Here is a 14,768-nt window from a genome sequence, read left to right on the forward strand (position 1 = left end):
AGTCAGGCAGCTAGACTATTTACAGTTAGTGCAGTGCGTCCTGCTCACAGTGTTCTGCTAAACCTACAAGTTAGTGGGGTGCGTCCTGCTCACAGTGTTCAGCTAAACCTACAAGTTAGTGGGGTGCGTCCACCTCACAGTGTTCAGCTAAACCTACAAGCTAGTGGGGTGCGTCCTGCTCACAGTGTTCAGCTAGATCCGTTTCTGTTATCTTATTACTGACAGGCAGGCTTGTCTTGTAACAGTAAATACAGCTACCTGAAGAAAATTGCTGGTGTTCTTTTGATCCTATTAGTACCACAGTCAGGCAGCTAGACTATTTACAGTTAGTGCAGTGCGTCCTGCTCACAGTGTTCTGCTAAACCTACAAGTTAGTGGGGTGCGTCCTGCTCACAGTGTTCAGCTAAACCTACAAGTTAGTGGGGTGCGTCCACCTCACAGTGTTCAGCTAAACCTACAAGCTAGTGGGGTGCGTCCTGCTCACAGTGTTCAGCTAGATCCGTTCCTGTTATCTTCTTACTGACAGGCAGGCTTGTCTTGTTACAGTATTTTAAAGAAAATTGCTGGTGCGTCCACCTCACAGTGTTCAGCTAAAGCTACCTGTAGAAGGTTGGTGGTGTTCTCATACTACAGGCAGGCAGTTGATTTTGCTAGCTGCAGTATCAGTACATATATATATATATATATATATATATATATATATATATATATATATATATATATATATATATATATATATATATCCCAGCTTAGTGCAGCTACAGGCCATTAGTATGTCTGGAAGGCCAAGAAGGAGAGGCAGACAGTCACAAGCCAATAAGAGAGGGCAAGCAGGCTCTGTGTCTAGTGCTGGTCGTGGAGACGGTGCATCCTCATCAGCACGTGGCCATGGGACACGCTTGGCCTTTTTTCGGCAGCTGGCCATGTTGAGCCGCAACATGCGGAAGACTTGGTCGAGTGGATGACCAAGCCGTCCTCATCCTCCTCATCCTCTCTCACCTATGCCCAGGGTACTTTGTCTGGCAAAGCAGCGGCCTCTTCCCTTGGCTCAATGTCATCAGTGACTCCTTCCCTAGCCCCACCATGTCCTCCTGAGGAGTCCCTCGAACTGTTTGACCACAGTGTTGGGTACATGCTCCAGGAGGATGCCCAGCGTTTGGAAGGCTCTGATGATGATACTGAGCTCGATGAAGGCAGTAACACGAGCACGGACAGAGGGGGTGCCCAAGAAGGACAGCAATCTGGCAGTCATGCTCCCCCTGCTGCAGCATACTGCCAGGTTTGCTCCAGTGATGAGGAGGGAGGGGATGATGAGGTCACTGACTCAACGTGGGTGCCTGATAGGAGAGAGGAGGAGGAGGAGGAGGAGGAGGAGGAGGAGGAGGCGGCACATCACCAACGAGGCAGGATGCCCTCCAGGGGCCAGCCTAAGGGCAGCACATTGACTGCATCACACCCCAAAGCTCCACATGTGCAGGGCGCTGCAGTCTCTGCGCGTTATTCAAAAAGTTCTTTGGTGTGGGCCTTTTTTGAGACGAGTGCATCAGATCGCACCGCTGCTATTTGCAACATATGTCTCAAGCGTATCTCGCGTGGCCAAAACATCTCCCGCTTGGGTACCACATGCTTGACCAGACATATGTTGACCTGCCATGCAGTTCGTTGGCAAGCGTATCTAAAAGACCCACACCAAAGAACAAAGAGGACCTCTGCTTGCTCCTCATCAGCTGAGATTTCCAACCCCACTAGACCTTCAGTCCTCTCTGAGACCTGCACTGAGAGGAATGAAGGTGTAGAATTAGGTGTGTCACAGCCACGTACTTGTGGGCAATCTGATTTTGGTACACCGACGTCAGATTGTACCAGGCAAATTTCCCTGCCCCAGCTGCTGCACCGCCGAAAGAAGTTTGCTCCCAGCCATCCACATGCCCAACGGTTGAATGCTAGCTTGGCAAAATTGCTAGCACTTCAACTGCTGCCTTTTCAGTTGGTAGACTCTGCCCCCTTCCGTGAGTTTGTGGAATGTGCGGTTCCTCAGTGGCAGGTACCCAAACGCCACTTTTTCTCACGGAAGGCAATTCCGGCTCTCTACCAGCATGTGGAAGGCAATGTCCATGCCTCGCTGGACAGGGCGGTCAGCGGTAAGGTGCATATTGCCGCTGACTCATGGTCCAGCAGGCATGGACAGGGACGTTACCTAAGTTTCACGGCGCATTGGGTGACTCTGCTGGCAGCTGGGAAGGATGCAGGACAAGGTGCAGTAGTGTTGGAGGTTGTTCCGCCACCACGCCTCCAAAATGCTAATGATTGTGACACACCTCTCTCCTCCACCCCCTCCTCTTCTTCTTCCTCCATGGCCTCTTCCTCGGAACCAGCGGTGCTCCGTAGTCGTTCAAGGGGCTACGCAAGTACGCAGGCCAAAAGATGCCATGCGGTGCTTGAGCTGGTGTGCTTGGGGGACAGGAGCCACACTGGGGCAGAGGTTCTGTCAGCTCTGCAGGGGCAGGTTCAGAGGTGGTTGACGCCACGCCAACTTAAGGCAGGAATGGTGGTTTGCGACAATGGCACCAACCTCCTCTCTGCCCTCCGACAGGGACAAATGACCCATGTGCCCTGTTTGGCTCACGTCTTTAACTTGGTGGTGCAGCGGTTCTTGGGCAGGTACCCGGGCTTACAGGATGTCCTGAGGCAGGCCAGGAAAGTCTGTGTGCATTTCCGCCGGTCATATAATGCCAGTGCTCGGCTGACGGACCTCCAAAAGGAGTTTAACCTGCCCAAGAACCGCCTAATCTGTGACATGCCCACCAGGTGGAACTCAACGTTGGCCATGCTGCAGCGGCTGCACACGCAGCAGAGGGCCATCAATGAGTACCTGTGCGACTATGGCACCAGGACAGGGTCAGGGGAGCTTGGTTTTTTTTCCCCACGCCAGTGGGCCATGATCAGGGATGCATGCACTGTCCTGTCACCATTTGAGGAGGCCACGAGGATGGTGAGCAGTGACAGTGCATGCATCAGTGACACTGTCCCCCTTGTCCACCTGTTGGAGCACACGCTGCGTGGAATAATGGACAGGGCACTTGAGGCAGAACAGAGGCAGGAAGAGGAGGACTTCCTTAGCTCTCAAGGCCCCCTTTATCCAGACAGTGTTCCTGCGTGCCCGCCGATCACACAGGAAGAGGACGAGGAGGAAGAGGAGGAGGAGGAGGAGGAAGATTGTGTCAGTATGGAGGTGGAGCCTGGCACTCAGCATCAGCAGCAGTCTTTAAGGGATCAGTCCCAAGAAACACATGGACTTGTACGTGGCTGGGAGGAGGTGGCTGCGGACCATGTCGTCCTTAGTGACCCAGAGGACTCCGGACCGAATGCCTCAGCAAACCTACGCTGCATGGCCTCCCTGATCCTGCAAAGCCTGCGTAAGGATCCTCGTATTCATGGTATCAAGAAGAAGGACCAATACTGGCTGGCAACCCTCCTTGATCCACGTTACAAGGGTAAGGTTGCGGACCTTATCTTGCCATCGCAGAGGGAGCAGAGGATGAAACATCTTCGGGAGGCCTTGCAGAAAGGTCTGTGCAACGCGTTCCCAGAGACTGGGAGGTTACAAACTCCTGTTTCTGGACAACGTGTTGCTGAGGCTTCGGTCAGTCAAAGAAGGAGCGGTGGAGAAGGTGGCCGTCTGACCGATGCGTTCAGACAATTTTTTGGTCCGCAGCCCCAAGGTATGATCGGTTCCAGCAACCATCGCCATCGTCTGTTTTACATGGTGCAGGAATACCTAGGGGCAAGATCAGACTTGGACACCTTTCCCACCGAAAATCCTCTGGGTTACTGGGTCTTGAGGATGGATCACTGGCCAGAGCTTGCACAGTATGCAATTGAGCTACTGGCCTGTCCTGCATCCAGCGTTCTTTCGGAACGCACATTCAGTGCTGCTGGAGGCGTGGTAACCGATCACAGGGTGCGTCTGTCCACTGACTCGGTCGATCGACTGACCTTCATAAAAATGAATGAGTCTTGGAACACCACCAGCTACCAAGCACCTGATGCTGATGTAACCGAATAATTTTTTTTGAAATCTCAGATCCCTTCAAAGACTGCCTATGCTGATGCTGAGTGACTATCCCTGAGTAATTATCCTCTTCCTCCTCAATCATCACGCTGATAGCTTGTAAGAACATTTTTGGTTCTGGGTGCCACCACCAGTGCCTAAGGCCCAATTTTTCAGCCCCTGTTTAACAGGGGCGTGTAATTACGATTTTTGATGTAATACTTTGCAGCAGGGCTCGTTCCTGCATTCCAACTAGAGTGTCTGTGAGGGGTTGCAGTGTTGTGGCACCAGCACCAGTGCCTAAGGCCCAATTTTTCAGCCCTTGTTTAACAGGGGCGTGTAATTACAATTTTTGATGCAATACTTTGCAGCAGGGCTCGTTCCTGCATTCCAACTAGAGTGTCTGTGAGGGGTTGCAGTGTTGTGGCACCAGCACCAGTGCCTAAGGCCTAATTTTTCAGCTCCTGTTCAACAGGGGCATGCAATTACAATTCTTGATCTAATATTTCACAGCAGAGCCCTGTGAGGGCTTACAGTGTTGTGGCCACAGCAACACCTAAGGCCCAAATTTCTGCTGAGTATATAGGGCAGGACCCTACTTTCAAACAACTAACTTACAAACGACTCCTACTTGCAAACGGAAGGAGACAACAGGAAGTGAAATCTACCCCTAGGAAGGGAAATTCTCTCCTGTAAGAGTTAATATGGGAAAAACATTTCTCCTTTCCACTGATGCTTTCCAATCCATTGGGACAAAAAGTGAGGTGAAATCTTCTGAAGAGGAAGAAAGACAGCAAAACAAACGTCACAGGGGTGATAACCCTTCCATATGTTTTCCAAAAAGCTTAAAAAAAGATTTTTTGGCTGGAGCTAAACACGTTAAAAATGTACCCGTTCAAAATTACAAAGAGATTCTACTTAACAACAAACCTACAGCCTGTATACTGCTGTTCAGAGTATATAGGGCCTGGTGGCCCCACACCTTTCCTTATTTTAATTTGGGTGCGGGGTTCCCCTTAATATCCATACAAGACCCAAAGGGCCTGGTAATGGACTGGGGGGTACCCATGCCGTTTGTCTCACTGATTTTCATCCATATTGCCAGGACCCGACATTACATTAAACCCGCAAGCAGTTTTAAATGAGATTTTTTCCTTTAAAAATGACATTTGGTGCAGGGACTGTTCTAAACACGGGAAACACGCGTCACTTTACAGGCATACTATAGACACCCCTCAGGTACGATATTTAAAGGAATATTTCACTTTTATTTTTTTACTTTAAGCATCATTAAAATCACTGCTCCCGAAAAAACGGCCGTTTTTAAAAGTTTTTTTTGCATTGATACATGTCCCCTGGGGTAGGACCCGGGTCCCCAAACCCTTTTTAGGACAATACCATGCAAATTAGCCTTTAAAATGAGCACTTTTGATTTCGAACGTTCGAGTCCCATAGACGTCAATGGGGTTCTAACGTTCGTGCGAACTTTCGGTCCGTTCGCAGGTTCTGGTGCGAACCGAACCGGGGGGTGTTCGGCTCATCCCTAACCATGGGTTTACGTCCTCTGCAGCGTTTCCTGGGCTTTGCCAACTATTATCGGAAGTTTAGAGGGAGGTGGTTGGGTAGTCCTCAGTGTAATACAGCACCTCATCCCAATACTGAAAAGATGTATATGGGGGGGGGGGGGATTGCAAGGATTATAGCGGTGCCAAAAAATACACAAATTAACTTAGATAAAAAACATGAACATTTTATTAGGAAAATTCATAAAAAAGACAAAGAGGTGTGCAATTATAGTTTCAGACAGTTAAAAACATTTGTAGCGGCATATTACGGGAATCAGCCAAAAGGATGTGGCGGCCAGTTCCGTAGACATATATAATGAAAGTCCTACATGTTTCGCCGGATACGGCTTCTTCAGGGACAGGTGTTTATGTCTGAAAGCGCTACTATACAATCTATGAGACAAAATGTTTGACAATCAATACCAATTATAACATAGTTAATCACAAATTACATCCAGTATCTATAAACCAAAAAAGTGAAAATAAGCAAACAATTTATTATATTTGCGGGCTGTCATGCATGAACCCTCACGCATATGCCTGAAATGTACCAACGGAGCACTACACCCCACTGAGAGAGGAAGCAGACATCCCCTCCCCCCGCCCCCCGCCAGGCTGGAAAACCCGCAAGATGGAAAAGGAAAGCTACCTGTACGTCACCAGGGATGGACACAGGGAACCTCCGAAGCAGCCACCCGAGCTCGGGGTACAATGAGAGGCTGCAGGGGGCAAAGAGGAGGACCTGGCAAGATTTATATTCTATAGAGAAAGGGAGACGAGTGTGATGATTATAATGAGTCCCCAAATATGGGACATAAAAATGTATAGACCCATAGTAAAGTTGAAAGGTATTTGAATACTTACAATTTTTGTATTAGAGAAATTATATATAGGACATGGGAACACACTGAATTTGTGACGTGGCAATTACTTCTTATCACAAGTAGGGTCCAAATATAGAATACCTATGAGTAACAAACATAAAAACGAAAGAGGGAAGAGAAAATTGGATGTTCAAGTGCATAAGCATATATGTGCCCAGCAGCAGTGTGTTAGAAAGATATGAGTATTGGGGGCTAATACAGGACAAGGTATGCAGCACTTACCAAAAAGAGTAACGCAATAATAAATCGGATGATAGACCTGGAGTTACATCCGTCTGTATTGCTGCATTTGGAGTACTAGATGGATAAACAGACATGTAAGATAACAAGCCAGTAGATGTCTTGATAGACATCCATCTGTGTATGAAATGTAAGACATACCAGGTAAAGATGTTAAAGGTAAATCCATGTCCTAGAAGTCCCTGGGCGCTGGTACGGCCTGGGAAGCCGGCGCTCTTATGCCCCCCAACACACGTGCGGCGTCTGACGTCACCGCACGTGTGAGCGGACAGAGGGACCACTGCGCATGCGCAACTCGCTACTGTCTACGGGCCTACAAGGTCCAGAAGGCAGTGCAGGAGTGTCAAAGGTGACGTATAAGCTTACGTCACTGACACTAGCGCTGTACTGAAGGGCCGGTGACGGCCGTTCAGTACACTGGAGGTGGAAGAATCAACCGATCCCAGGATGCCGTGGCTCGGGGCGGGCAATTGCAATTAGCAATGCCCTTGGGTGTCCATACAGCCCGAGTACCCATAAGGGCTTAGGCAGCAGCGCCGGAGGGACCGGGCGCCATCCAACTGGCTCCCCACGGCAGCCAGATGCAGGAATCACAATTGCCAACCCGGCAAGAAATTGAGAGAGGGGGGGGCGCCCCCCAGGGGCGTGCAAGAACATCTGAGGACATCCCAGGGATAATGGGAGCGGGTGGAAACAAGCTGGAGACCTGTGGGTAGTGGCCCGCACACCATGGGCACAGAATGAAGGGGGAAAGAGGCCAGGTCAGCAGCGTGTATCCTAAAAAGACAGGCATGACAGCTAGCAAATTGCAAAAATATATACATAAATACAACATGATGTATAAAGCAATTACTGTGAAATTATAATTCAAAAAAGGGTTATGAATATGCAACAAAAAGAAAAATACAAATGATATAACTGAAATATTAGTAAAGGGTATACATTTTACATCAGTATCAAATAACAATAAATGAAGCTATATCCTAATCGACCAGGGTCGGCCCTCAATGTGGAGAATGTTGGTGAAGGGAGGAACGCCTTACACGAATATGTATAAAGATAGCCACATAAGCGATCATATTACAAAAATGACTTAAAACTGATATATTCATTGAGTCCTGGGTGTCGCGTGGCATCCAGGATATGTATCCATTTGGTTTCTAGTTGTAATAGTTTTTGGTCAATGTCACCACCTCTAGCATGTATAGGAACATGTTCAAGGGCTGTAAAACATACAACATGAGAATCAAAATTGTGGTGGTCCGCTATATGACGATTAATCGAGGTGGATGTCTTATGTTTATACAGAGGTTTAATGTGGTCGCGAATACGTACATTAAATGCACGTTTGGTTTTTCCAACATAGTAACTGCCACAAATACATGTAGCCAGATATACTATGCCTATAGATTGACAGGTGACCTTGTGTTTGATTTTATGAAGTTGGCCATTTGGTAGCAGAGATTCACGTGCGTCATAGATGTAATCACACATATCGCAATTTCCGCAGGGAAATGTGCCAAAGGTTGTCAATGTGAGATCAGATTTAGGTGCATGGTGACTAGTTATGATTTTATCTCTGAGTGATGGAGAGCGTCGATAGGTAATTTGGGGCTCGGATTTAATATATTTTTTGATGGTGTTGTCGGCAGTGAGCAAAGGCCAGAACTTCCTGAGGATATCCCTGACCTCACTGTAATGCTGTGAGAATTCAGTTATCACGCGGACGGGTTGAGGATCGTCCTTGTTTTTATTCGAGTAAATTAGTTTGTTCCTATCGAGTTTCTTAACTTTGTTGAAAGCTTGTTTCAACAACCTATGGCTGTATCCTCTTCTTTTCAGTCTCTCATACAAATCTTGAGAGGCTGCGAAGAAATCTTTGTCGTGCGAGCAATTACGTTTGATGCGAAGATACTGGCTATATGGGATACTATTAAGAAGTGGTTTTGGATGAGCGCTTTTGGCATGAAGGATAGTATTTCCAGATGTATCCTTGCGGTATAGGGCTGAAGAAAGATTGCCTTCCGAATCCAGCTGGATCTCCAGATCTAGGAAGGCAATCCTCTTCTGGCTACATTCCATCGTAAATTTTAGGTTGTATGAATTGATTCTAAGGGTATCAACAAATTTAAGGAGATGTTCGTGAGTGCCAGACCAGAAAAAAATCACATCGTCGATATACCTGTGCCACGATACAACGTGGCACAGGAAATCAGCGAGATCAGTATTGCCAAACAGTTCCCTTTCCCACCCCCCCAGGTACAAGTTGGCGTAGGATGGTGCACACTTGGTGCCCATAGCTACACCTTGTACCTGGAGGAAGTGGGAAGAGCCGAACATGAAATGATTTTTTGTCAAAATAAAGTTCAAAAGGTCAATGACAAAATGGCCATAGGCCTCAAATTTGGGTCCTCTTTCTTGTAAAAAGTTTGAAATTACTCTAATACCGTTGTTATGAGGTATGGCGTTGTAAAGACTCTCCACATCTAACGCCACCATCCAAACATCGGATGGGAGGTGTAGATCTGCCAAAGTACGGAGTAGGTGTATAGTATCCTTGACATAGGAGGGAAGGGCCACAACATGTGGACTCAGATACTTATCCACTAAAGCACTAGCGTTCTCAGTGAGACTTAAACACCCTGACACAATGGGACGGCCAGGGGGACATTTGAGAGATTTGTGAAGTTTTGGCAGGGCGTAGAAAGTGGGTATTCTGGGGTCTTTTACGTTTAGGAATTTCCAAGTGTTAGCATCAATGGTCCCTTTTTGGAAGGCCGAAAAAATAAGTTCATAGTATTCAGTAGCAAAATTGTCTATAAGTGATCGTGAAATGGGTCGATACCACTCTTTATTGTCCAGGATGTTGCGGCACATGGATTCATATGCCGCAACATCCATAACAACCACATTGCCACCCTTATCAGCTGGTTTTATAACCAGCCCTGGGTGGTTTTGTAGCGATTTGATGGCTTGTTTTTGGGCAATGGATAAATTAGAGGGATATATCGTAGAAAAGTCATGTTGTTTGATAGCGCTTGTAATTTGTTCCACGAACGCCCAAATGTTAGGGTTCGTTGAAAGATTAGGGAAGGATCTAGATTTAGGTTTGAACGAGGATGGAGGGGGGAAGGAGACACCGGAAGCGACAATGCCTTCACTGTCCCAGTGTGACTGGCATTCGTCTTCGGTTCCGCCCTCCTCCAGGAGAGTAAGTAAATCCTCAATGGCTTGAATTTCGGCCAAGGTGGGGGCAATATTTTCAAATGATGGCTCTATAGTTGGAGCTTTTAAAGGTTTATCAAAAATGACTTTATACATTAATTTTCTTGCAAAAAGGTGAACGTCCTTGATGAATTGGAATTTGTTAAACTCAGCAGAGGGGCAAAAGGTAAGGCCTAATTGAAGTACCTTAGTTTGTTGTTTAGTTAAAGGGAATGATGACAAGTTAACAACATCTAAGTTGTGAGTACATTGTGGTTGGGGGTTTTTTGATGCTAAGGTTGGGGACTCTGTGCCGGATCCCTTTAACTAAACAACAAACTAAGGTACTTCAATTAGGCCTTACCTTTTGCCCCTCTGCTGAGTTTAACAAATTCCAATTCATCAAGGACGTTCACCTTTTTGCAAGAAAATTAATGTATAAAGTCATTTTTGATAAACCTTTAAAAGCTCCAACTATAGAGCCATCATTTGAAAATATTGCCCCCACCTTGGCCGAAATTCAAGCCATTGAGGATTTACTTACTCTCCTGGAGGAGGGCGGAACCGAAGACGAATGCCAGTCACACTGGGACAGTGAAGGCATTGTCGCTTCCGGTGTCTCCTTCCCCCCTCCATCCTCGTTCAAACCTAAATCTAGATCCTTCCCTAATCTTTCAACGAACCCTAACATTTGGGCGTTCGTGGAACAAATTACAAGCGCTATCAAACAACATGACTTTTCTACGATATATCCCTCTAATTTATCCATTGCCCAAAAACAAGCCATCAAATCGCTACAAAACCACCCAGGGCTGGTTATAAAACCAGCTGATAAGGGTGGCAATGTGGTTGTTATGGATGTTGCGGCATATGAATCCATGTGCCGCAACATCCTGGACAATAAAGAGTGGTATCGACCCATTTCACGATCACTTATAGACAATTTTGCTACTGAATACTATGAACTTATTTTTTCGGCCTTCCAAAAAGGGACCATTGATGCTAACACTTGGAAATTCCTAAACGTAAAAGACCCCAGAATACCCACTTTCTACGCCCTGCCAAAACTTCACAAATCTCTCAAATGTCCCCCTGGCCGTCCCATTGTGTCAGGGTGTTTAAGTCTCACTGAGAACGCTAGTGCTTTAGTGGATAAGTATCTGAGTCCACATGTTGTGGCCCTTCCCTCCTATGTCAAGGATACTATACACCTACTCCGTACTTTGGCAGATCTACACCTCCCATTCGATGTTTGGATGGTGGCGTTAGATGTGGAGAGTCTTTACAACGCCATACCTCATAACAACGGTATTAGAGTAATTTCAAACTTTTTACAAGAAAGAGGACCCAAATTTGAGGCCTATGGCCATTTTGTCATTGACCTTTTGAACTTTATTTTGACAAAAAATCATTTCATGTTCGGCTCTTCCCACTTCCTCCAGGTACAAGGTGTAGCTATGGGCACCAAGTGTGCACCATCCTACGCCAACTTGTACCTGGGGGGGTGGGAAAGGGAACTGTTTGGCAATACTGATCTCGCTGATTTCCTGTGCCACGTTGTATCGTGGCACAGGTATATCGACAATGTGATTTTTTTCTGGTCTGGCACTCACGAACATCTCCTTAAATTTATTGATACCCTTAGAATCAATTCATACAACCTAAAATTTACGATGGAATGTAGCCAGAAGAGGATTGCCTTCCTAGATCTGGAGATCCAGCTGGATTCGGAAGGCAATCTTTCTTCAGCCCTATACCGCAAGGATACATCTGGAAATACTATCCTTCATGCCAAAAGCGCTCATCCAAAACCACTTCTTAATAGTATCCCATATAGCCAGTATCTTCGCATCAAACGTAATTGCTCGCACGACAAAGATTTCTTCGCAGCCTCTCAAGATTTGTATGAGAGACTGAAAAGAAGAGGATACAGCCATAGGTTGTTGAAACAAGCTTTCAACAAAGTTAAGAAACTCGATAGGAACAAACTAATTTACTCGAATAAAAACAAGGACGATCCTCAACCCGTCCGCGTGATAACTGAATTCTCAAAGCATTACAGTGAGGTCAGGGATATCCTCAGGAAGTTCTGGCCTTTGCTCACTGCCGACAACACCATCAAAAAATATATTAAATCCGAGCCCCAAATTACCTATCGACGCTCTCCATCACTCAGAGATAAAATCATAACTAGTCACCATGCACCTAAATCTGATCTCACATTGACAACCTTTGGCACATTTCCCTGCGGAAATTGCGATATGTGTGATTACATTTATGACGCACGTGAATCTCTGCTACCAAATGGCCAACTTCATAAAATCAAACACAAGGTCACCTGTCAATCTATAGGCATAGTATATCTGGCTACATGTATTTGTGGCAGTTACTATGTTGGAAAAACCAAACGTGCATTTAATGTACGTATTCGCGACCACATTAAACCTCTGTATAAACATAAGACATCCACCTCGATTAATCGTCATATAGCGGACCACCACAATTTTGATTCTCATGTTGTATGTTTTACAGCCCTTGAACATGTTCCTATACATGCTAGAGGTGGTGACATTGACCAAAAACTATTACAACTAGAAACCAAATGGATACATATCCTGGATGCCACGCGACACCCAGGACTCAATGAATATATCAGTTTTAAGTCATTTTTGTAATATGATCGCTTATGTGGCTATCTTTATACATATTCGTGTAAGGCGTTCCTCCCTTCACCAACATTCTCCACATTGAGGGCCGACCCTGGTCGATTAGGATATAGCTTCATTTATTGTTATTTGATACTGATGTAAAATGTATACCCTTTACTAATATTTCAGTTATATCATTTGTATTTTTCTTTTTGTTGCATATTCATAACCCTTTTTTGAATTATAATTTCACAGTAATTGCTTTATACATCATGTTGTATTTATGTATATATTTTTGCAATTTGCTAGCTGTCATGCCTGTCTTTTTAGGATACACGCTGCTGACCTGGCCTCTTTCCCCCTTCATTCTGTGCCCATGGTGTGCGGGCCACTACCCACAGGTCTCCAGCTTGTTTCCACCCGCTCCCATTATCCCTGGGATGTCCTCGGATGTTCTTGCACGCCCCTGGGGGGCGCCCCCCCCTCTCTCAATTTCTTGCCGGGTTGGCAATTGTGATTCCTGCATCTGGCTGCCGTGGGGAGCCAGTTGGATGGCGCCCGGTCCCTCCGGCGCTGCTGCCTAAGCCCTTATGGGTACTCGGGCTGTATGGACACCCAAGGGCATTGCTAATTGCAATTGCCCGCCCCGAGCCACGGCATCCTGGGATCGGTTGATTCTTCCACCTCCAGTGTACTGAACGGCCGTCACCGGCCCTTCAGTACAGCGCTAGTGTCAGTGACGTAAGCTTATACGTCACCTTTGACACTCCTGCACTGCCTTCTGGACCTTGTAGGCCCGTAGACAGTAGCGAGTTGCGCATGCGCAGTGGTCCCTCTGTCCGCTCACACGTGCGGTGACGTCAGACGCCGCACGTGTGTTGGGGGGCATAAGAGCGCCGGCTTCCCAGGCCGTACCAGCGCCCAGGGACTTCTAGGACATGGATTTACCTTTAACATCTTTACCTGGTATGTCTTACATTTCATACACAGATGGATGTCTATCAAGACATCTACTGGCTTGTTATCTTACATGTCTGTTTATCCATCTAGTACTCCAAATGCAGCAATACAGACGGATGTAACTCCAGGTCTATCATCCGATTTATTATTGCGTTACTCTTTTTGGTAAGTGCTGCATACCTTGTCCTGTATTAGCCCCCAATACTCATATCTTTCTAACACACTGCTGCTGGGCACATATATGCTTATGCACTTGAACATCCAATTTTCTCTTCCCTCTTTCGTTTTTATGTTTGTTACTCATAGGTATTCTATATTTGGACCCTACTTGTGATAAGAAGTAATTGCCACGTCACAAATTCAGTGTGTTCCCATGTCCTATATATAATTTCTCTAATACAAAAATTGTAAGTATTCAAATACCTTTCAACTTTACTATGGGTCTATACATTTTTATGTCCCATATTTGGGGACTCATTATAATCATCACACTCGTCTCCCTTTCTCTATAGAATATAAATCTTGCCAGGTCCTCCTCTTTGCCCCCTGCAGCCTCTCATTGTACCCCGAGCTCGGGTGGCTGCTTCGGAGGTTCCCTGTGTCCATCCCTGGTGACGTACAGGTAGCTTTCCTTTTCCATCTTGCGGGTTTTCCAGCCTGGCGGGGGGCGGGGGGAGGGGATGTCTGCTTCCTCTCTCAGTGGGGTGTAGTGCTCCGTTGGTACATTTCAGGCATATGCGTGAGGGTTCATGCATGACAGCCCGCAAATATAATAAATTGTTTGCTTATTTTCACTTTTTTGGTTTATAGATACTGGATGTAATTTGTGATTAACTATGTTATAATTGGTATTGATTGTCAAACATTTTGTCTCATAGATTGTATAGTAGCGCTTTCAGACATAAACACCTGTCCCTGAAGAAGCCGTATCCGGCGAAACATGTAGGACTTTCATTATATATGTCTACGGAACTGGCCGCCACATCCTTTTGGCTGATTCCCGTAATATGCCGCTACAAATGTTTTTAACTGTCTGAAACTATAATTGCACACCTCTTTGTCTTTTTTATGAATTTTCCTAATAAAATGTTCATGTTTTTTATCTAAGTTAATTTGTGTATTTTTTGGCACCGCTATAATCCTTGCAATCCCCCCCCCCCCCATATACATATTATCGGAAGTTTATTCGTAACTTCTCATCTCTGGTCAAGCACCT

Source organism: Aquarana catesbeiana, linkage group LG02 (genome assembly GCF_042186555.1).
Source record: "Aquarana catesbeiana isolate 2022-GZ linkage group LG02, ASM4218655v1, whole genome shotgun sequence".
Classification (NCBI taxonomy): domain Eukaryota; kingdom Metazoa; phylum Chordata; class Amphibia; order Anura; family Ranidae; genus Aquarana; species Aquarana catesbeiana.